This window comes from Lissotriton vulgaris, chromosome 5 (genome assembly GCF_964263255.1).
Source record: "Lissotriton vulgaris chromosome 5, aLisVul1.2, whole genome shotgun sequence".
NCBI lineage: Eukaryota > Metazoa > Chordata > Amphibia > Caudata > Salamandridae > Lissotriton > Lissotriton vulgaris.
This window is the reverse complement of record NC_141693.1, coordinates 1962037972-1962063688: the sequence shown is the minus strand read 5'-3', so window position 1 is coordinate 1962063688 and position 25717 is coordinate 1962037972. Positions and strand designations below refer to the sequence as shown.

Sequence of the window (25717 nt, the reverse complement as noted above, 5' to 3'; positions counted from 1 at the left end):
CCATCGCAGGGGGAAACGTAAGGCTGCACCACATTCTTGTAAATATGGTGCAGCCTTGCGTTTCTGAAGTGGCAGAGAGAGGCGTTAAGCCGAGGAGGCTAACGACACGCTCTACCACTTCATTGTACATATCCCCCTGAGTGTGTATATTCTGTTTTCTAAACTCTCTTCTACCAGTCTATTTTTCACAGCAGTTATCCGTTAGGACAGGCATATTCAGACAAACTCATGCATGTCATTGAGGGGGAACTGAGCTCTCTCTTGAGCGATATTAATCTGTACGTCCTAGGATGCTTGTTTCCGGTCTAGGGAGGACCTGGCCTGGCAGTTCGGTCTAGACTGCTCCCATGAGGCAGAGGGTCAAGACTCATTTGCATATGGCTGGGTTCAAACTGCAATGGCACGGGGAGCTAAAAAACTATGGATGTAGGCCCAGCTCTCTGTATTGGGGTGAATGTATGACATTGTTTTGCATTCTGTCCATCAATTGCTCTTTTTGCAGGTGTATTATTATAAGCAAAGTATTACATGTGTGGTGTTATAAGTGAAGTAGTACAAGTGAAGTTTTACAAGCATGGGTGTATTACAAGTGAAGTATTACAAGGGTAGGTGTTATAAGTGTTGTATTACAAGTGAAGCATTACACGTATGGTGTTATAAGTGTAGAATTACAATTGAAGCATTACAAGTGTGAAATTATAAGTGAAGTATTACAAGTGAAGTATTACAAGAGCAGGTTTTATAAGTGAAGTAGTGCAAGTGAAGTATTACAAGCATGGGTGTATTACAAGTGAAGTATTACAAGGGTAGGTGTTATAAGTGTTGTATTACTAATGAAGCATTACAAGTGTGAAGGTATAAGTGAAGTATTACAAGTGAAGTATTACAAGAACAGGTGTTATAAGTGAAGTAGTGCAAGTGAAGTATTACAAGTGAAGTATTACAAGTGAAGTATTACAAGGGTAGGTGTTATAAGTGTTGTATTACAAGTCAAGTATTACAAGTATGGTGTTATAAGTGTAGCATTACAGGAGAAGCATTACAAGTGTGAAGTTATAAGTGAAGTATTACAAGTGAAGTATTACAAGAGCAGGTGTTTTTAAGTGTAACATTACAAGAGAAGCATTACAAGTGTGGAGTTATAAGTGAAGCATTTACAAGCGCAGTATTACAAGAGTAGGTGTTATAAGTGTAGTATTACTAATGAAGCATTACAAGTGTGATGTATAAGTGTAGTATTACAAGTGAAGCATTACAAGTGTGGTGTTATAAGTGAAGTATTACAAGTGAAATATTACAAGAGTAGGTGTTATAAGTGTAGTATAACAAGAGAAGCAGTACAAGCGTAGTGTTTAGTTAAACCTAAACTGTATTGCAGGTATACTATTACAAGCAAAGTATTACAAGTGCGTACCAAAGAGATAGGTACCTGATAGCGAGAGGGGATGACAGATAAAAAGGGGGATGGGACTGATTCTTTTGGGAGGTAAAGGGTCAGGATTTAGGGGACTTCACGATGCAATCCCTCCTAGTCCTTCATAATACCAACGGGATTACGGCAGTGAAATAACATAACACATTAACAGCAAGGTGGTAAATTGCTTATTGCTTGAGCAATTGCTTTATTGAAATAAGCACGTGACGAACACCAGTGCCAGGCATTTGATTTTGATTATTTAAACATATATTTTTATAGGATGCAGGGCAGCGACTAGCTAGCTATTGGATGTATATGTTAGAGCGTACCTTAAATGTTCCCCTTACAGGTTCATATTTATATTGTCATTCCTTGGCAAAGTCACAGGTTCCTCATCACCTTCATTTACAGTGTAATCATTGGACATTTCCACTTAACATTCATGGTAAGTGTTAGTGACTTGTGTTGGAGTTAGTCATAAGGGAAAGGGTTGGAGTTATGGTTTGTTGGTTAGTGGTTAGGGTTAACTGTCTGCTAGGGATAGATACTGGAGTAGGTTTTCGGTTAGTGGTTAGGGATAAGAGTTAGGTCTGGAAGTTAAGTTCTATGTCGGTTTAGTCGTTATGTTTAGGAGTTAGACCTAGGTGTTGGACTAGTAGTTAGGGATAAGATGTTGGTTCAGGGGTTGGGGTTAGGGATTGGGCAAGTAGTTACTGTAAGGGTTAGGAGGTAGGTCTAGAAGTTAGAGCTAACTGACTCCGGAATCTGGGGATCAAAGTTCGATCCCCGGCACCGGCGGCAGATTAGCCCAGCACCATGTGACTCTGGGCAATAGCTTGCTTAATCTTCCCAATGGCCCCCAGCGCCTAGAGACCCTTACGGGTGATTGTGCGCTTTACAAATGTGGATTATTATTATTATTAGTGTCATGGTTAGATTAGAGGTAGCATATCCAGGAGTTTGGGTTAGGGCTTAAGGATACAGCCAGGATTATGATTACGGCGTAGATGTAAGAGTTAAGTAAACTTTAGAGGTTGAGTTAGTGGGTATAATAAGGGTTAGGACTTAGAGTTTGGGGTGGGGATTACGGTTTAGGTTAGAGTTAGGTCTTGGAGTTGGGGTTAGTGCTTAGGGGTATAGCTAGTGTTAGGACCTAGAAGTAAGAGTTAGGTTAGTGGTTGGATTAATGGTTAGTTGAAGGACTAGTAGTTAGGTTTTTGAGTTGGAGTGAGTTAGTGGTTAAGGAGCTAATGACTACAAGTAATTTAAAGTCTAATGGTGTGACGGTAAAGCACATCAGGTGTGTAGTACTGATGTGGCAGTGTGATGGAATGTGTGTAGCAAGGTAAATATTGAGGCTTTAGTGGTGGTTGAGATAGTATATAAATTCCATCCGTGCACAAACACAAACAACTGGTGATCTGCATGTAATGCGGATCCATTTACCTCACTCGTATGTAACTCTCCTCTTCTCTGCCTACCCGACAGGGCATTCACCTCTCATTCCTACTCTTGTCTCTCAGTGCTTCCTGTATTTTCCTTCCCTTCTCAGCGTCCATCTTTCTCAGTTCTTCCTGCTGTACCTCTGCCTCTTCGCATGAGCCTGTCTCTCCCACCTCTATCCCTTCGTCTGGCTCACCTCTTCTTCTGCTGTCTCATTCCATCCTGTCCATTTTTCCTGCTTTTTATACCCCGTTCTTTCACTCTGTCTTGTTGTTTCTCGTTCGCTCACTCTTCCTGTAATTATAAGGACTTCTCTCCTCCATCCTCTCCATTTTGTACTGTTGCTGTGTGCCTCCATCTCTATCCATGTCAATCGTGTTTTTCTCTCTTTCTCCCCTGCTCTCTAAGTCTATCTCACTCGGCCTCTCTCTTGCGCCCTCGGTTTCTGTGACTCTTAGAGCCATATGTACAATGAAGTGGCGGAGAGAGGCGTTACCCTTCCTGGCTTAACCCCTCTCTCCGCCACTTCAGAAACGCAAGGCTGCACCATATTTACAAGAATTTGATGCAGCCTTGCGTTTCCCCTTGTGATGGCGCTAAGTTTAGCCACTTAGCACCAACACACGCACCCTTGCACCATAGTGCAAGGGTGTCTGTGTGCAGGGGAGGATTGTTTATATACAGGAAGGTGTCACATCCTTCACATATACAATCCTAAAATGCCATTCTGTCACTTTCATGTGTGCTGCTTCATGCAGCATACATGAAAGTGACAAAATGCCATTTTTCAAAAAGTTTTTTATGTACAGGAAGGGACACCTTCCTGTTCATAAAAAAAACATGGCATTTTGCTTTTTCCATGTGTGCTGCACAAGGCAGCACACAGGAAAAAGCAAAAACGAGGAGAAATAATGCATTGCTATTAGTTTAGCCAATTTTAGACCAGGATTTACCTGGTGTTAATTTTGATGCTGCCTCCTATGTACACCCGCCTTGTACATAGGGTGCACTGTCAAATACAATGGGTGTCGCTTTGGAACGCCCACTGCAACACCCACTGCCCACCCCTTTCACGCTAACCATAGCGTGATAGGGGGCCTTATTTACACAGCAGCGTTAAGCCACATTAAGTGGCTTAATGCTGCCTTGTACATAAGGCGCAGCCCCTATCGCCACCACAAAGTCCGTAAAAGGGACGTTGTGGTGGCGATAGGGGCTAGTACATATGCCCCACAGTCTCTCTCCCTCTCTTTGACAGATTGCTTCTCTCTCTCGCACTCGGTCTCTCTGTATCTCAGTCTCTCGCTACTTATTCTCTCTTTTTCCTTAAAATTTCGCCATCTTACTTTCTTGGTCTCTCTACTTTTCTGTTACATCCTTCACGGCCTATCACTGTCTTTGTCAGACTATTCTCTCTCAATGTCTCTCTACAATGTTTCTTCGTCTCCCTCTCTCTCCCTCTGTTGGTCTGTCTCTTGTTCTCTTTCCCTCGCTGTCTATCTTTCTTTTTCTCTCTCAGTTCCTGGTACCCCTCTCTTCGGGTTATCACTCTCCACTCTTTCTATTGTATGTATCTCCTGTTACATCAGCCTCTTACCCGACTGATGGGCAACGTCCTCCGCCGCAGCCACACCAACCCCTACCGGAGAGACCTACACTGGCTCCCCGTCAACAAGAGGATCACCTTCAAACTCCTCACCCACGCACACAAAGCACTCCACAACGCCGGACCAGCCTACCTGAACAGCAGACAAACCCAGCCTCGCCCTCGCCGCTGTCCCCCACATCCAACGAACGACCTCCGGCAGCAGATCCTTCTCCTACCTCGCCGCCAAGACCTGGAACACCCTCCCTACCCACATACGGCAGACCCAAGACCTACTCGCCTTCAGAAGACTCCTCAAGACCTGGCTCTTCGAGCAGTAGCAGTATCCCCCCTCCCCCCTCCCCTCAGTGCCTTGAGACCCTCACGGGTAAGTAGCGCACTCTACAAGTACTATGATTGATTGATTGATTAACTGTCTCCCAACTCCTCTTTGGCCTCATCAAGTTACTGCATCATCTAACATCTTCTGTGTATGTCTGACAATTTAGGATGGGTGGGGGGTGGGTCGAGTTGTATCTCTACCACAGACTGAGCTGTGGCCTACAGCTGGAAGGTGCCTCAACTAGCATGGGTGGACTGGATTACAAAAAGGATTTCGCTTCAGATAGCTATGTAGGGAATGGATTCCAAAAAGGATTTCGCTACAGATAATCCTAATGGATTGGAAGTGTGTAATAATCTCATTGTGTGGGGTGAGGGGGGGCCATGACATGCCCCACTATAAATACGTTCCCACTTTACCCATAGGAGGCTATCATGTTTCACTTCCTCGCCCAGGCCCTCCACAGGTCTCGTTTGCTTTTCAGTGGTCGAGGTCTTAGTCGCTAAAGGCAATCTAAGATCTCGGCTCTTTAAGCGCACATCGTGTGATCTGCGAACCCAGATACCTGTGGCTTTGGAAGGCCTAGCTAGGCTGAGAGTGTACCATTAAATGTGGCCAGTTGTTCTCTATCCTGTTGTCTTTCCAACACACTGCAGGTAGGCAATCTTCCACCCCCCCCCACCTCAGCCTCGGTTTCTCTCTCCCTATCTATTTCTCTAGTGATTGCGGGTTGCCACTTTCTCTGTTTTTCTTCCTTTTCCTGAATAAATAAAAAGGGCAGAGAGAGAGAGGAAGTAGAGAGATGTAAGGACTTCAGAGAGGGTGTAGGTATAAGAGATACAAATATGAAGATAGTCGAGGGCAAGGCAGAAAAGAGCAGACTGTAGTAGTGGACACTGCAGAGATGGAAAACATGAAAGAGAGGAACGGACTGGAGTCAAAGGAGATAGAAAAGAAGTTAACAAAAGAAGAGAGAAGAGGAGAAAAGAGATAGAATGAAAGCGAAAGATAAGAAAATGGGTGAAGGCAGAAGGTGTAGAAAGACTAAAGAGCAGAGAGAAAGGCACTGACGGCAGGAGTCTGGCACCCGGCCTGCCTCCTAGAAAGCTCGGACACAGTACTTAATGTCAGATAATCCTGTCTGCGCCCTGCCTCGTCCTGCCCCGACCCTTGACGGATCTGGCTGCGTGTCCTTGCTCAGCGTCCCTGCCCTCGCTCTCACCTCTGACTCACCTCTGCCCACCACGTGGCTCTCTAAAGCCCCCTGCGTCTGGCCGGCGCTCCCTTGTATCCCCGCCCTGTGTATCCCACCCCCCCCGCGCCACCCTGCCTCTGCCTCCGCCGTGCCCGGATCGGCTCGTTCATTGTCCGGTAATCCCGCACCCGTGGCCGCCGCCCTGAGCCGCTGCTATTCCAGGCCCGCCGGAAACGGGATAATCCGGGGGATTTGTGCGTCAGCGAGAGTGTCGGCGCGGTTCGAGGAAAGAGACACCCCCGGAAGGTAGTATGGGGGACCCAAGCGCGGAACCCCAGTAACCCGGGTGCAATGCTGCCGTCCTAAACCCCCTCTTTAACGTATAATAAAACAGCAACAACTTCGCTCGTCGGGCAAATGTTCTAGTTGAAGCTGTTTTTAAAAAAAATATAAAACAGAATTGGGTGGATCTGAAAATCTGTAAATCTTCAAATCAATTAATCAGTTGATAACACGGTATCCTGGCACATTCACTCAGTGGTCTGGTGATGGCTTCGAACCACTGTGGCAAGGCCAATGATCGCTGTGTTTGTTTGTGTTGTGCTCTCCCAGCATCCACTGCCCACTCTTCGGGGTATCATTCTCCTAATAAACTCACACAATAGTCCTATAGACAACTAGAGTCTTCGGGGATACCAGGAAAACTGGATCCCAACCCCTGCTTCAGTTGTTCTAATATTGAATGTGTGATCTAGTGCCCGGGGAATCAGGATTCTGTTCCTTTTCAGACATCCCAAAACCCAATATCACGGAAATCTGATCACATTCACTAAGCAGATCCCAACATTGGCTGTTCAAGGGACCTAATTGGATCTGTTTGAACGGTGGTTGTTTCAATATGAATTTACCTTGAAAAAAACGAAAGACAAGAGGCGTTTGGCATAATAGGAACAGTTGGTTTGATTAAACACTTCGGCCAGGGGCACAGTTACAGAAGCGGACAGACAGGACAGTATCAAAGTACAATAAATCGGTCTTTGTACAGTTTTTGGGTATCCTAAAAATATTTAATGCAATCCTTGTTTGGTTAAAGAATGCCTGCCTTATCTGCAGAGTCATAAATAGGGCCCCTGATAACAAAGGTAGTGGGCTTCGACCTTGCATGGACACAAAGACGGCCAAGGGTAACGTGTCCAGATGTCCGGCATGAGGGACACGTGATCACTGCATGTACTGTGTGTGCTGTGTCCTGATTGGCTATGTGTTCCTAACTTCGTGTGGCATCTGACTTTATGATGTTTTGGGACTGTGTGCATCCCTCTGGCCATGTGTGCTTTATTGGGGCCAATCTCCCTGGACCATTGTGGTGTTCCTGCACTTTTCTGAGGGATGGACCTGAGTTTCCTGTTTGCGTGTTTGTTTGCCAGCTACATGCCACCCCACCTGTGATTTGTCAATCAGTAACCTCAGGCCTATGTCGCAGAGCCTGCCTGACCACATATCTCTAAACCGGAGTTGATGGAGAGCTCATGACAGGCGAGTTTGTTAATAGTGATGCGATTTCGCTCGTATATCCGAGTGTATCTTTATAAACATTGGCATTGATTTAACCCCTTCGCTGCGGTGGCAATTCCGCCGCAGCGCAAAGGGGGTAGGGCGGCCGCGCGGCGGTCACGTGCTTGTGACGGAACCGCTCCGTCGCGGCTCGCGGGTGAGCTGTGCTCGTGATGGAACGGTTCCGTCACGAACGCGCCCGCTCAATGGAACGCGCCGCGCAGGCGCGAAATCAGCGCCGCGCAGGCACGCCGAGCGGGCCGTGACGGAACCGTTCCGTCACAAGCACAGCTCACCCGAGGCTTGTGACGGAACGGTTCCGTCACAAGCATGCAAGGGGTTAATCAGTATTAACACCATACAACATGCTAGGCTGATCTCACTATATTGGTTCCCAAATTACAAAACTTAATTGCGCTTAGGCATCATTCGACATACCTCTATGGCTTACCACCCCATTGAGACACTAGACTCTGTTCGTGTTTCGTACCTACTCCGTGGCTACTCTCTCTCAGCGCTTAGAGACCTACCGGTATTAAGCGCTCTACAAATCGCAGTTAACGTAACATAACATTGGAGGTTGGTAGCAAAGGCTTCTTTCATGCACTGACTCACATCAGTAGGAACTGGACACCTTGCACAACTCCTGGTCACAGATAGTATGGAATCGTTTGTGTGAAACTTTATCAAGGTTGTTATCGGCATAAAATATTATTGCTTCCTCTCCATAGTCTACTGCTACATCCTTATGGTAAGGATACCTTATTATTCATGTCTCCACATCTAGTTACCTACAATTTTCTAGTATTTTTAAAGTACTATTAGTACCATCTGATTGCCATCACTAAGGTCAATGTATTTATTTATTAACTTCGGGGTATTTTATAGTGTTACACGTAACCTCTCTGTTACTTCGGAGCAATGTACATTTTGAAATGTAAGTCCAAGATTATACTGAATATAATATACAATGGTTCAGCTGAAGTTCATTTGTACTTAATTCAAACTTTAGCAAGAGGAAATTGTTCCTGCATTTGGAAAAGGTGAGAATGTACTTATGCTTTCCGTACATTAGGTGTAGGCAGGAACAATGTCCCACTGCTAAAGTGTTAATTGAGTAGAAATTAACTTCAGTTGAAATATGGTATATTATATATGTTATATGCTGAGGTTTACACTTGTATAAGGGCAGATCTTGTTTTCTCGTACCGTAGCAGGGTTGTAGTTCGTCAGGAGTCCAATCAACTCTGGACATGACCACTATTCGATATTTCTCACTAAGGGTCAGATGAATAATATTTTGGTCTTTTTAGATCAAAGCCTACAAGACAGCTGCCTGGTTGTGGAAAACATTCTTGTGGGCATTCTGAAAGCTTCCGTAGGAATGCATTCCACCCAATGCTTACTATTACTTTTGTGGTTTGTAACTCACATTTTCTGACTTTCTATTTGCTGGCTTTATTTGTTTTAGGCTGTCCAGCATGCCTTTGTCCCTCCCGTGGAGCATCGCCTGATTATTGTATTCTTCCACAAGGGCTCTCTTTCTGTAAACAGGCCTTTAAATTTCGTTCTTATCTTGTCACATAAATGTGCATTCAGAGCCAGAGGTAAAATGGCTGGCGCTGTCTTCCAAGGGAGCTTGGTATTTACTTGTCTTTTCCTGATTTCAAATTGAGAGCATTAATGTGACAAACTTGCTGGGTACTGGGAAAGAAAATGTTTTTACTATTACTCAACAAAATTTAAATATCTGTAAATGAACTGTGCAAATATTTCAGAATATATCAGAACTTGGAAAGAACAAACAAAGAACATATTTTTGTAATTCTGAAGTGCGTTCAAAGAAACAAATATTTTAATTTGATAAAAACAAATCAGAAGACTACGTGATATCATTCCCAAACATTATCGTTTGTGCATTGTAGTTTTATCTGTAAAATTGTGCGTGCAAATGTAATGGTAATTTCAATTGAAAATGTGTTGTCTGTAATGACAGTGCGCTAACAGACATTGCATACTCCACTCTAAGCTACTTAACTCTAAGCTACTCCACAGTACGCCACTTTACTCCACTCTACGGCACTCACCTCTACAACACAACACTACATTCCACCATTCTCCACTAGGCAATGCCACTTCACTCTAGACCACTCTAGTCCAGTCTTTGACACTTCGTTCTACGACACTCCACATCTCTTCACTCTACGCCACTTCCCTCTACAACACTACACTTTACATCACTCCACTCTACAACACTCCATGCCACCTTACTCCACTGTATGTCACTCCACGCTATGCCTCACCCATCTATGACACTTTACCCCACTCTTCACTGTGCCTTGCCACTCTCCACCACTCTACTCCTCTCTACTCCACTCTCATACACTTTAGTCCACTCTACAACACTTTACTCCACCCTACGCTCCTCACTCAAACTCTACTTCACTCCACTCTAAGAGACCCTAAGCCACTCTACTCTATGACACTCCACTACACTCTATGACACTCTATGTCACTTCACTCTAGGCCACTCTACGCAACTCCATGCCACTCCACTATACACAACACCACTCTACAACTCTACTCCATTCTATGCCACTCCACGACACTCTACAGTTTGTCACTGTACAACACTGCACTCTACTCCACTTCAATCTGTGACACTTTACTTCACTCTACGCTCCTGCACTCTAAGCCCTGCCACTCTACTTTACTCCACACCACTCCACTCCACAACACTCTATTCCTGACATCCCCTCCACAACACTCCAGTCCTTGACACTTCACAACACTCCACTGTATGACACTCTACTTCACTTTTCTCCACTCCACTCTACACCACTCCACTCTATGACACTCCATTCCACTCCATTCCACTCCATACCACTCTCCTTTACCCCACTAACGTTTAGCCATGCGGAACCGCAGCCATGCTGGTGTACAACATAGCTAAAACACTTTGGCAAAGCCAATAGGTCTTGCACATGTGAGCTCTTTTGGCCTTGCCCATGCCGGTTTTACACAGTGACTGGTTTGCAACCTGAGAATATTTTTGCTCTATGACTGATGTTCTAATCCGTCACCGCACAAAAATGGCCATCTGGGAGAATTCTCTGACTCCTGTCCCTTAAATATTAGTGAGGCAGGATCCTGCATACAAATCCTATAAAGAATTATGGGAAATGAAAAGACAGAGGAGCACGAGAGGCAATAGTCCTGCATTTACATTTGCCAACTAGTTTTTTTATGCTACATCCCCTGCCACTGACATTGACTGCATTCAAAATGAATTGACATGATGTAGCGCTGGACTGCTGTATGCGTTTACTCCCATTGTACCCAAGCCTACATTCACAATGTGGAAGCTTCCGCCTTGTAAATGCCACACAACCCTTTGAAGGCTCGGTATGTCATCAATATGGCTGGACTTGCCGTAGCGGGTACCGGGAATAGCTGCAATATCGGCCCCCTGTAACAAAAGCAGCTGCAGTGTTTCCCACGCGCACCCCCCACACCCGCGGCCGGTTTAACTTAATTGCCAGGGCCTGTTTGTGGATCACTGACTAAATATCGAGGGACAAAATATAGACTACCCAAAATATAGATTCCAAAATATCGACAGACAAAATATCGAATTCCTATCTACAAACAGGTAAGTACCAAAATATCGACCCCAAAATATCGTTCATATATATATATACATTATAAAAATATCGAATTTCTTAAAATTAATGTAAAATTAAAAAAATATTAAAAATAAATAGCTAAAATATACTTAAAAATACTTAAATTACCTTAAAATTATTAAATAACTAATTTAACTTATAAAAAAAGAATACAATCATATCTGTTAAAACATATATATATATATTAACTTAATATTAATAAAAAATACACAATATTATTACCGTAGGATAGCGGAGGTGTAAAAATTACTATTCCCACTCCTGGAAGTGCAACAGTAGGGAAAGCGTTGGATAGCGTAGGGGTAAAAATTACTATTCCCACTCCAAAGAGTGCAACAGTAGGGAAAGCGTTGGATAGCGCAGGGGTAAAAATTACTATTCCCACTCCAGAGAGTGCAACAGTAGGGAAAGTGTTGGATAGCGTAAGGGTAAAAATTACTATTCCCACTCCTGAAAGTGCAACAGTAGGGAAAGCGTTGGATAGCGTAGAGGTAAGAATTACTATTCCCACTCCAAATAGTGCAACAGTAGGGAAAGGGTTGGATAGCGTAGGGGTAAAAATGACTATTCCCACTCCAGAGAGTGCAACATTAGGGAAAGCGTTGGATAGCGCAGGGGTAAAAATTACTATTCCCACTCCAGAGAGTGCAACGGTAGGGAAAACGTTGGATAGCGTAGGGGTAAAAATTACTATTCCCACTCCAGAGAGTGCAACAGTAAGGAAAGTGTTGGATAGCGTAGGGGTAAAAATTACTATTCCCACTCCAGAGAGTGCAACAGTAGGGAAAGCGTTGGATAGCATAGGGGTAAAAATTACTATTCCCACTCCAGAGAGTGCAACAGTAGGGAAAGCGTTGGATAGCATAGGGGTAAAAATTACTATTCCCACTCCAGAGAGGGCAACAGTAGGGAAAGCGTTGGATAGCGTAGGGGTAAAATTTACTATTCCCACTCCAGAGAGTGCAACAGTAGGGAAAGGGTTGGATAGCGTAGGGGTACAAATTACTTTTCCCACAACAGAGAGTGCAACAGTAGGGAAAGCGTTGGATAGCGCAGGGGTAAAAATTACTATTCCCACTCCAGAGAGTGCAACAGTAGGGAAAACGTTGAATAGCGTAGAGGTAAAAATTACTATTCCCACTACAGATAGTGCAACAGTAGGGAAAGCATTGGATAGCGTAGGGGTAAAAACTTACTATTCCCACTCTAGAGAGGGCAACAGTAGGGAAAGCGTTGGATAGTGTAGGGGTAAAATTTACTATTCCCACTCCAGAGAGTGCAACAGTAGGGAAAGCGTTGGATAGCGTAGGGGTTAAATTTACTATTCCCACTCCAGAGAGTGCAACAGTAGGGAAAGCGTTGGATAGCGTAGGGGTAAAAATTACTATTCCCACTCCAGAGAGTGCAACAGTAGGGAAAGCGTTGGATAGCGTAGGGGTAAAAATTACTATTCCTACTCCAGAGAGTGCAACAGTAGGGAAAGCGTTTGATAGCATAGGGATACATTTTACTATTCCCACTCTAGTGAAAATAAATTAATATAATCACATAATTATCAATTATCAATAATAAAAATTAATTATCAATTAAGAATTAATTAATTATCAATTAAAAAGTAATTAACAATTTGTTCAAAATAAATACCAATAAATTAATGAACATATTTAATTAATTATAATTAAATTCTTTCCCACCCTATTCCCCTATAAACCTACAACCCACTACAGAAAATAAATTAATATTATTCACATAATTCTCAATTAATCAATTATTAAAAAACAATCATTTAAGAATGAATTAATTACCAATTAAAAATTAATTAACAATTTAATCAAAATAAATACCAATTAATTAATTAACATATTTCATTAATTACAATTAAATTACTTCCCACCCTATTCCCCTATAAACCCACAACCCGCTACAGAAAATAAATTAATTGAATTCACATAATTATCAATTAATCAATTAATAAAAAATAATTATCAATTAAGAATAATTAATTACCAATTAAAAATAATTATCAATTTATTCTAAATAACTACCAATTATTAATTAACATATTTAATTAATTATAATTAAATTACTTCCCACCCTATTCCCCTATAAACCCACAACCCACTACAGAAAATAAATTAATTCAATTCACATAATTATCAATTAATCAATTAATAAAAAATAATTATCAATTACGAATTAATTAATTACCAATTAAAAAAGAATTAACAATTTATTCTAAATAAATACCAATTAATTGTAAATGTATTGCGATTTATATAGCGCACGTATCACCCGAAGGCATCAAGGCGCTTGCCTTGGGAACCCGTCCTGGTATTCCCCTGTGAGATAACCAGGGTATCCACAAGGTGAAAGCCAGGCATCCCGCCGCGAGGGGCCGTAGTGGAGATGAAGCAAGCTATTGCCCAGAGTCGCAGAGTGTAAACCCGTGAGTCGAGTAGGCACCGGAACGAGAATTATCGAGTTCATGGAATTTTTTTGAGCCCAAGACCCGCCGAGGCGGGGAATTGAACTCTGGTCCAGGACCGATCTCAGCTTCTGGGTCTGCCGCTTCTAACCCCTGAGCCACACTTCTCCACTATTTAATTAATTATAATTAAATTACTTCCCACCCTATTCCCCTATAAACCCACAACCCGCTACAGAATTAAATTACACAATAATTAAATAACATAAAATTAATAACTTAAAATAAATTACAAAAATATATACACTTTTCACACATATACTAACATAAAAAACACTTAAAAAAATACGATATTAAAAATTCGATATTTTTAATAAACTATATTATGTACTTCGATATTTTGACTGTCTATATTTTTAAAATCGATATTACATTACTTACTTTCAAAACGATATTTTTGATGTCTATATTCTGTCCATTCGTATTTTGTCCATTCTATATTTTGGACTCGATATTTTGGTTTGTCTATATTTTGGAATCAATATTTTGCCCATTTACCCTGTTTGCGTTCCCAGTCTGGCACTGGTGATCACTTGTCTGCAGGTTTGATAGATTTCATGTGTATCGTCAGGTGGGATAACCCTCTACCACCTCCTTTGCTTTCTGAATTGTAAAAATATACAATGAACACATTGCAATTCGCAAAGCCATTGTTTAAACTATCCTCTGTACATATCTACTTTGGGTTGTGAGGTCACAAAGCCTCTGATTTTGTGAATTGCTGGTTTTGCAACTACAGAGCCCTTGAATATATCTGTAACACACATAGAGGAGTAGCGAGTGGTTTTAAGAAGGTGGAACCTGCTCATTGAATAAATACTGCCCTCACTCACAATATTGTGACATGCTTCATCATAGGGCTTGCTTCAATACACGCCCACGCAGACGAACGCCTGGTGTGGAGCAAAGGGAGGGGAAGACAATACAAACAAGAAAAAGTAATATACAGATACAGAGGGCAGTGTTTTTTCACTGAGCATGTGTCACCTTCTTAAAACCACTCGCTACTCCTATATGTGTGTTACAGTTGCAAGAGGGGAGGCCGGAGAAGTGAGAATCTGCTGTTCCCCCCTTCCATTTGTGTGATAAGCCCTTTAATATATCATCAGATCCCTAGTCTGAATCAGGGCCGGCTTTAGGGCTGTGCGACCGGTGCAGCTGCACCTAGCGCTGAGTTTAAAAGCACCTGCGTCAGAGCTCTTTCTGTGCCCAGCAGTTTTCAGGCAACAATAAAAATGTCCAGATAACTCTGTGTATTAATGTTCCTGCTGGAGAGAGATTGGAGTTTTGTCTATTGGCAGTTTTGACTCATCATAAAGTAGCATAAAAGGTTAATCACAGAACTGCAGATCACACAACTATATTTTCTGTGGATAGCTCAGAGGGTTACTCCTTTGTCACAGAGATCCTTTTATTACTTGCAGTACATAGGTACAATCTAATATAGCACAGTCACCTATGAACTGTCATCAAAGAGCTGCCTGCAAACTGCGTGTTACAGGTTAGAACATTATGTCTCACCCCAGTTTTTCATTATCCTAATGTTGCTACAAAAGTTTTTTTTTGGTTAGAAATACATTCTTCTTAGAAAGGCAACTCCAACCGCTGTGGTACGTTTTAAATCCTGCTTTTGTGCTTCTCCAGATCAAACACTCAAATATACTACCTAGTAGTATAGATGAAATGTGAATCCTACACCTTGTGTTGGAAAGTGCCCCTTTTTAGGTCGAGCTTATGGCAGCGCGCATGCGTTGCATAGGAAATCGACCTCTTGGATTCACTTCAGCTTTCTTCGCAGCATGTGCATGTTGTGCTCACACGCTATTGGCCTTTGCATCTGGCTTCAGTACGCAATTGGCCATAGGCGTGTGGATGTGCCAGCTTCTTTTCAAAGGTTTACTCCCAGAGCATTTTGCTCTCGGGAACCAGCAGCGGCGAGCAAGGCCACCTGTTTTGGCTCAGGTTTCCTTGCCACTTTTATTACAAGGCACGTCCCCACATTTCTGTTTGTATCGGCTCTCGCTCAGCAGATGGCTAATATGCAACTGCGGGATGTCAGAGCCACTCAGCCCTCAAAATCGGCATTTCTAGATCACAGTGTTAAAATGTATGTATATATTTCCCCTTTGCTATTATAGTGGCTTCCTTTGAAAACAAGAGTGGGTCTGTAAGTTTGAGGTGGCGGTATCGCTAGAAAGGTTGAAGTGCAAATATGTTTCAGGTGAGGTCATTAGCATGTGTGTGCCCCCCCCCACCTCACTCACAGTACCACCACCGACACAGAAGATAAGGTCCTACTTCTGCGCGGGCCTCAGTAAGATTTCAAAGGGCCAGGTTTTCCCTAAAATAATCAATAGAAATGATGCCTACTTGTATAAAACGTATGTTTGTTTGGATGAATTGGCGTGTTTTTCTTCAGCCAAAGACCCGCCGGGCAGCAGTAAATGTAAATGTATTTGAGCTTATATAGCGCACAGCTACCCGCAGTGGGTTTCCCGGCGCTTGCTTAGGGAACCCATCCTGGTATTCCCCTGTGAGATAACCCCGGCAGGGTATCCACAAGGTGAAGCCTGGCATCCCGCCGCGAGGGGCCGTTGTGGAGATTAAGCAAGCTATTTCCCAGAGTCGCAGAGTGTGAACCCGTGAGTCGAGAAGGCACCGGAGCGAGAATTATCGAGTCTGTGGAATTTTTAGCCCAAGACCCGCCGAGGCGGGGAATTGAACCCTGGTCCAGGGCCGATCTCAGCTTCCGGGTCTGCTGCCTCTAACCCCTGAGACACACTTCTCCAGTGTGCACCCTTCCCTCCAAACTGGATAGGGTTTTATATGTACACTTTCAAGCCACAAAGCAGAGCCCGCTTAAGAGGGGTTTAATTAAACGTAAACTGTTCCTGGAACAGAGGCATCGCATCTAACCCCGGATGCCTCCGCGACACCAACATAGCGGAAATGCACGGCACCACTCACCTTTCGCAAAGCAAACCTTTACTTTTCAGCGCTACAAACGAAGAAACGTATATATTCATCTCGTCTGTTTCATTCCTGTTCATTTCAGTTTGTACTAAATTGCTCCCTCTGCGCATTTGCTCCTCTTAGCTCAAGCTACTTTTATTCCACTTAAATTTGAATATATGGGCCTCCATACCTGTGAACTTAAGGGCAGCCGTAAAACGCTAATACGGCTCATCCCTATGTGACAAGAAAGTGAAATGGGTCTTTATGAGAACGTTTTTAGAGTAATATATGAACTGCGCTGCGCTGCGTGGGCTCAGAGGAGCTCCGAGATGGCCACACAGAAAAATAGCACAGATTGCATAAAGTCACGAATTACAGCATGTTAAAGGAATATCAATGATCAATGACATATTCATTCTCAAACTTTGGCCCCCGAGTGTTGATAGCACAAGTGTCAAAAAGCTGCGGACTGAGTCCAAAGAATGATTAGTGCTCGTGTCACACATTCTAATAGCAAGGTTGCCTCTTCTGCTGTTCTGCACGTCTCCAACCCCAACATTGATAACTCCCACATGCAAACGCTTTCGATCCAACTTTGGAAGAGGCCCGTAGTTGGATGGTCGGCGTAAAAAGCGTTTGTCATCATCGCTTTCATGAGCCGTGAGCAGTGAAGATCTGGGAAATGGCCTGGCCTAGCGCCTACCAACCAACCCTAACACTGCCAGGATTCCAAGGGGCACACACAGAGCAGTGTATGTACAATTTCTGCCAGGGATTGCAGAGTGCAGTCTTTCTTCTCTTTCTGTCGTCTTTTGTTTTACCACTCTTTAATAGAGAGTGGGGCTTAGGCTTCAGTAGAAGGCCTTGGTAGGCTGGCTGCCATTTACTAGATCACCGTATGCCCCTTCCATCCCTGCCCTTACACACATACACACACACTTATTACACTTTATGTGACTTACCCATTCCACCACTGTGCACACACACATATTACACTTTGTATAATTACACATTCCACTTCCTTGAACATACACTCTTCATTTGTGTGACTACTCATTCCTTCTACTTCCTCGAACGCACACTCTCCATTTTTGTAACTACCCATTCCACCCCGTGCAGACACACAAAGTTTTTGTGTGACTACCCACTCCACCCTCGCCGACACACACCTTTTACACTTGTGTGACTACCTATTCCACTAAAGGGGGTGTGCAGTTCCTGTCTGGACATGGGGGAAAGACATATCTTTCTTCATGATGCCCTCACACACTCGAGAGGTGTCATGCTTCATCATCAGCCGGTTCTGGTAATTTATGTTACTGAATTGAATACGAGACGCCAGTGCACTTTATCATCTTTCTTTTTTTTTCCGGTCCTGACGAAGTGCCAAATGACCCGTTAGGGGCAAACCAGGCAGGAAACATGTTGACCATCCACACCTAGATTGCCCTTGAGGAACATTATTTCCACACAGGGACACAGACACAGTTTTTAATTAGGCTAGAGCTACCTAGTTTATTAAAATTTGATTTAATAGGACTGCTCCATACCTATTTTAATTATTTCACTTCCTTGTCCACTACCCAGTCCCCACACCCGCATGCACCTTACAGCTTCTTCTTCAAAAGATCCCTGGCAAAGAACCCTGGTTAAGGGGGCCCGACAGGCATTGCAGCACCGGCCAGACGTGGGGCAAACACCCGATGATGAAGCATGACACCTCTAGGGGTGTGTGAGGGCATCACGAAGAAAGACCTGTCTTTCCCCCACGTCCAGACCAGAACTGCACACCCCCTTTAGTTCTTAGCAAACCCAGGAGCCTGTGTATAGGACCTACAAACTCGGCTACCTGTCTCTTTTTTGAAAACTACCTATTCCACCCAATGTGCATCCAGTTCACAAAATATGTGCACGCAGAAATCGCTTTCAATATCCCCTGTAACGTAATTACGTGATGTGTTGTGCACATCTTACCTCTGTCCCGTAAACGTCTACGCACAAACAGCCAGTGTACGTGTCTATGTCCGTGCAGAACACATTCATGCTAATTGGTCATGCGGTCTACAGACGGTATTTCTGCAAATGTGTCTGTGCGTAACAAGTGCATACAACTTTAGCTTAGCACATAAATGTTCACCGGTAGTTCTTTTTGCCGAATCACGCGCATGCCGTTTTCCGTGTGATTGCTATTAGACACTGCACCTATTTTGGGTTGTGCGTCTCACAATTAAACATTTGTATGCAGACGTGTTAATAGTTTAGTGCATCCAGATGTAAGACCATGGAGGCATGGTCTATCGTCCTGGGCTCTCCTCCCTTTGAGCCCAATGAGCGTTGCGCGCCTGCTCCCATTCCCACTGTCTGCCTCCTCTCTGTGTCCAATCTCCCTTTGGGAGTTCCGGGTGAGTCACCCTGTTGCCTTTGCTAAAACCTGCACTGTCACTCCCCGCCATGCCAGGAGTTCTTCAAGGTGCGCTTCTCACCAGCTAAAGGACTAATTTTGAAGCGGTGGCAGCTCTGAAATCACAGCTTTACCTGCAACCGCCAGCGCCCAGACACATTAACACAACTGTGTGCACACTCCACGATCAGACCCAGGGGACGGGAAGAGGGGTCTGGCTAAACACTTATAAGGTCCCAAAGGCGAGACCTATTGGCTATGCCAATGCTTGTTTGCACGGTTACCCCCCACTTGTCGCCTGACATCTGATGCAACCTGACTTGATGTGCGCTGGGTCCCTTCCAACCAGGTTCCCAGGGTCTGTGTTCTTTCCCAAGACTGTACCTTCGTATCCACAATTGGCACATCCCTGGCCACAGGTAAGCCCCTTGTAAAAGGTACCATGGGTACCAAGGGCACTGTGACCAGGGAAGGCATCTACGGGCTGCAGCACCCATTGTGCCACACTTAGAGGCCCTGTACCTTTACACTCACACACTGCCATTGCAGGCTGCATGTTTTGGTGCAGAGAAAAGTGAAGAGTCGACACCCACACTGATGCAAGTGTTAGATTAAATGTAAAAAGCACTCATAAGGCATCTTCGCGATGCCCCTGAAAATCGACCAGCCCTGGTGTGATTCCTGAATGGCTGTCTGTCATTTTCCCCCACAAGACAGGTTTCTGGACCCCTGAGTAGAGACCCTCCAGTCCATGGGTCCAGAAACAAAGCCTACCCTGGGCAGAGGTGTCATGCCTCCTCCCCCAGGATGGGCTAGGTCCAAGAAAGGGAAAGCTTCAAAGGCCTGCTGCCATTGGACTCTGTCCCTGCCTTTTGCTGCCCTCAGCAACAGGCTCCCACCAGTTCTGGCCCCCACTTTGGGCGGGAGAATCGGCAGGAAACCCAAGCTAGGAGGAGAGATTTGCCCACCTTTGCCGACCCCACCCCTCAGGTGGGTGAGGCGAGGTGAAGCACACATCTCAGTCCCCTCCATCTTGAAGATGAGGGGACTCAGCCAATTAGAAAGAGGCTCATGCCCTCTCCCACTGGAGGGTAGCATATTAGGGGGTGTACCCGCCCCACGGAAGGGGCCACTTGTTCCCGACCTGCACATCCCTTTAACACCCAAGAATAAGGACCGAAGATCTGTGCTGACCCAGGAAGAAGAGGACACCAACTTCCTTGGCCTCAGCTCTACCGGCCTGTCCCATCTACGACCTGCGACATCAAGAACCCCGGTGAGTCCAGCAGCCTCCCGTGAGTACCGGATTTACTCAACCAAAGGCTCACTTCCAGAATCCAGATTCCGTCGACTCTGGGATTCTGCACCACTCTGCACCTGACGCCCACGGCCCGAGATTGAGTGGCCCAACATCCCAAGGAGGTCTCCCCAGCGATCCTGGCTGGGATCTGGTGATCCTTTACCACCCTCAAGACCTCTGACAACGTCTGCAGCCTCAATCTGAAGGGTCCCCCTAGACCCTGAGCAGAGCTGGCAAGACAAACCTGACGCCAGAAGACACCCCTGTCACCTATGCCCCACGGCCTGGGTAGCCCAACCGATGTAGTCCAGGCATACCTGAGATCCCAATTTACCGCTCCAGCTGGTGGTCACCTTTATGAAGTCTCCCTAATTGAGCCTGCCGCATCTTTACAAAACCAAAGGTTTCCATTGGAAAGTACAGGGTCTCCGGTGCCCATTTTGCACCCTGCAACCGGCCGCCCGAGTGCCGCGACTGGTACAACTCCTATGTTGGTTGTTTAACCCTGCAGTGCTGACCTTAACTCCAGGAGCTTGACTTCCACAGAGTGGCCTGCTCGTCAGCAGACCCTAACCAAAGCCCCAGTGGCTAACATTGGGCCCCTGCACTCTGCATCCTGCCATCCAGTGCTGCTGGTGGTTCAAGTAATCGACTCACAAGGGTGGGCTTTGGGGTTTAGAGCACTCAGCCCGCCTGTACCTTGGGGAACCTTTGTCCTAACCTCTAAAGCTCACCCTTGTGAGTTGATTACTTACCTCCAAAACTGATAATCATTTTTCTGTTTTTATGTTATAACTTTTTGGGGCTAAAATTGTTTTAAGTGTGGAACTGCTAATGTATGGAGAAAAGTGAACTCAATTGCAAAGTATAAAAAGTCGTATATACCTTGTATGTAAACATCTTAAAGTGGGGTACCTAGGCATACCCCCTGTACTCAAAGTAATCCAAAAGTAATCTGAAAGTATTTACTGTGTAATTCAAACTGCATTTCAAAGTAATACAAACCTATAACAACTGCAATTTCAATCACAACTGCATTTCCTTGAATAGTCTTGCATTTGTGAAGTATATTTTACTTCCCTGTGCCAAGTCCTGCTTGGTTCTAAAAATAAAACACAAGTATATCTTTTTTTATACTTAACCAATTGGTCTGAACTCTGTCTCTGAATGTATGTAATAAATCAGTCCTTGTTTAAGTGACTACAATAAATGCTTAACACACTCTCTGGGTAGGCCTAACTGCTCGCCCACACTACCACAAAGAGAGCTGTTTTACTTGCCTAATTTACCCTCTGCTGTACCTTTGGGGACTCCCTGGACTCTGTGCAAGCTATACTTTAGTTTGATATAGCATATACAGAGCTAGCTTCCTACACCTTGTAATCCTCGTTTGGTGTAACATTTCCTATACACTGATTTACACACCTATGATTCATTGTGTAATGTGTGTGATGTAAAGTGCTCTGACACCTTATAGTTGTATGAGTAGCTGCAAACGAATAAGTGAAATGAATGTGGGAGGGGCTAGGGCGAGATGAGGGGCACTGCTGGGGGGGTAGCGAGGGAATCCTTTGAGAAGGGAGTCACTGGGAGAGAGAGCCAACCCTGGCCCTGGTCTGAATCGGTTTCGGCCATACATTTGTATCAGCCATCACAGGCCCTCTTTACTGTTCATATACATTATGCGTTTTCAGAGGCAAAACAGAGAAATACTAGCAAGGTCTACTTCTCTGCAAACAGGATATGTAAACAACGAAAAAAGCAAACATTTAGATTCCTAAATCGGGAAAAGTGCCAAGACTCTGCTCTTCAAGGCGCCTCCCGTGTGCCTAGGTTCCTATTGTATGTTCGACGAAGGAGAGAAGTGTAACGTACATGCTATTGATATGTGCAGCCTCTTTCCAAGGGCCACCGAAGAGCCCCAAACGTAACACAGGCCAGGGCTTCACGTCACGCAGAAATAGCAAGCAAACAAAGATGAGTTACTGGGGTTGGGTGAGAGCATTCTGTTGGCAATGCAAACACTTAGGCTCTCATTCGGCTTCGGAAATCATTTCGGGTGCAAAATACACCTAAAACGTGGTTCCACCTCTAGTGCTTTATTGCACACATACAGCAAGATCTTCTACCCGCACAATTGTGATCTGACACAAGCTGCCACAATTCGAGCAGTTATATAGAGCACTTTCCAACTATGCGTCCCTCTGAATGGGGAGAGACTTGCACTATTAGTTCCTTATCCCCCGTTTTGAGGATGTACAAATCGAACTAGGGCACACATTGCACACCCGGAAATGATCGTATTAATATGTGTCGGGTGCGCTCTTTGCACCCAAGACGGCGTCCGACTTAGAATGAGGGCCTTAGTAGCACGGCAGGACACCAGCACCCACAAACACGACCAAACACCTTTCCTTAGGCAGGAGATTAAAAAAAACAATAACGGGGGATACGTGGCTTGGACAGCAATGCAGGCAGACGCCTAAGTCCGAGAGCTCCATCACCCTGAACGAAAAAGCGGCGAAACAACCAATGAAACTGCCCGAATAACAACTACAAAGGAATTGAGAGACGTGGGAACCTCTGAGGCACGAAAGGAGACAAAAGAGGGGCCACCAAGAACAGAAAGACAGGAGGAATCGAGGAAAAGGTGCAGGGAGCAGCGAGGAAGACCGAAGCTTCCAAGATGGTGGGCGGCACAGGAATGAGCAGCAAGTAAGCCGCCGAACCCCCTAAAGGGAAGCGAGCAGGTCGGAGACTAACGCGGTGAGGGGCGGAACAGCAAGCGCAGCGGTAAGCAGTAAACTGCGCGTACCAAAGGACGATGTGCCCACTTTTAACCGCTAAACTGCAACTCCTCCGCTAAACTCCAACACGAAGAAGAAGAGAAACGAGACCGGAACGATCAAGTAGGCGGCCATTTTAAGTTGGGAGAACGCCGTGCACTCGCGAGCAAAAGCGAATGCTCGAAGGAGTGAGGATACTCTAAGGTCTGGCCCTGTAAATGAAGTAACAAGTCCCGAACAGAGGTTCCAACACAGGAAGAAGTAAGGAGACCTTGCCCAACAGATCAGAGACAGAATCCGCAGGCACAATAACACCGGGGAGGTGGCCATATTAGGAGGGGGAGGTGAGTGTGTGCAACACCCAACAACAAGGACACTAAGAAGCGAGGGCGAGCACAGACAAGAGGAAGTCAGCGCTGGGAGCGCACAACGCAAAGGTGCAAAGGTGGAAGCGGTGGCAAGCACTGGAGCGCAAGGTGATTCGAGCGCCACTAACAAGCGCAAGGCGAGGAAGCCATAACCAAGACCAAGATCAAACAAGGCCAAACAAGCAAGTGTGGGAGCGTACAATGCAACCGTAGCAGGGGCAAGCAAGACGCAGTAGACTCTGATCGAATACAGCCAACATGAACAAGCACTGATCAAGGAGGATCATCTGGGAAGCGCAAACTCGCCGCAAGCACCGGAAAGCTGCCAAGCAAGTAAGCCAAGAAAGTGAGCGTGACAGCTAGCACAGACAATAAGGTGCCAACGCTGGCAGCGCACAACGCAAGCAAAGCTTGGGCAAGCAAGGCGAAGGGGCTCAGATCACACGTAGCGAAACTCGGCCAGGTACAGGCCAAGGAGGATCACCTGAGAAGCGCAAACTAGCAAACTAGCTACAAGCGCCACAAGTCACAACCAGAGGCAATACCCACTGAAACAGCACACAGGCAAACCAACCGGCGATAGCAAGCAACAAGCCACTGGCACACGAAGTACGGTGGCGAGAACCCGAAACCGGGACCAGCGCAGAGTGCGGCCATCCCAAAGACGAGAGGGTAAAACACTCCTCACTTGAAAAGCAGAGGCACAGGAAGAACGAGCAGGGGCAGCGGGTAGGAAGCGGGCAAACCGAACCAGACCGACAGCCGCCACCGCACCCCTCCTTGAAGTGTAAAACGTACAGGCCACACAAAGAGCGCAGCAAACACAAACAAAACGCCAAACAAAGCACAAACTCACAGGAACGCCCTGGCGTCCAGCAAGACTAGGACGAGGACAATAAGGTGGCCGAGCAGGTTCAGACTTGAGAATACCCCAGAGCACAAGATCACCGTGGACCCGTGCAGCAGTAGAGCACACGAATACCTAGCGAGAAGGGGCTTTGATAAAATGGCAGGCAGAGACGACAAAATATCCAGTGACAACAAAAAACTCAGGAAGGAAATGGCAGCGTCACCAACAAAGCTGAAGAACAAAACTACCAACGAGGCAGCAATGGACATACTCCTGAAGAAGGTCACTGAGGCTAATGACCTAGCGAAAGCCACAAAAAACTCCTTTGACAATGTGCAATTAGAACTCACAGCCATACGAGCCGACCAGAACAAAATGTCCAGTAAAGTCGACGAAGCGGAGAAAAGAATAAGTGACATAGAGGACAGCACAACCAAAACAAACAGGGACATACAATATGTTGCTAAAGCGACCAGTGACCTACAAAGAATGCTAGCAGAGCAGGAGGATAGAAACAGGAAGGGCAACATCAGGCTTCTGGGAGTGCCAGAGGACGAGGAGGCAACCGCAGGCTCATGCGCGGAACTACTCGAAGACCTAATCCCCAAGCTGACAGGCCTAAAATTCGACAGGTCTTTCGAGATAGACAAGGCGTACAGAGTTCCAGCAATGAAACAACCGCAAGGGAATGGGCCGAGACCAATTATCTGCAAGCCAATGAGAGCGTATCACACAGATGCCATTTTTGCTTTTGCGAGGAAAGGCCAGACAGTGAAGTGGAACGGACACAAGATAATAATAACACAAGACTTCTCTAAAACAACGGTAGAGACAAGGAAAGGCTTCCTAGCACTCAGAGAAAGACTCAAAAAAGCAAACAAACCTTCAGCTTCGCGAGGCCTGCAAACATGCGTATCACTGACAGGAGAGGCACGAGGATCTTTGAGGAGCCGGCAGAACTTCGGAGATACCTCCAAGGACCAGACCCAGAAGAAATGGAAGCACAAAGCCCAGGAGCAGCGAAAAGAAGAGCATCATCAGACGGCTCGGAAGGAGGCGCAGAAAGGACACTGACCGATAGAGACATAGACTACCTCAAGACAACGAAGCTACCTCAAGAACCTCTACCTCAACATGGCGCAACTAAAGAACTAGAGACTTAAAGAACCACGACTCTCAGGGAAAACGTAGCCAACGTTGATCAAATCGTATATCCTTTGCTAAAGAGGGTAAACAGTCATAATATCGATTCCAAAATATAGAATGGACATAATATCGAAGTAAAAATATAGAATGGACAAAATATCGAATGGACACAATATAGTGGTTAAAAATATCGAATTTAAGGT

At 45.2% G+C, this 25717-nt stretch overlaps 1 protein-coding gene across 1 annotated transcript in view; it reads left to right on the top strand.

Annotated features, from left to right (window-relative positions):
• The window catches only part of SAPCD1 (suppressor APC domain containing 1), a 225074-nt gene that overhangs the window by 2583 nt on the left and 196774 nt on the right, over positions 1-25717 (top strand). The window lies entirely within an intron of this gene.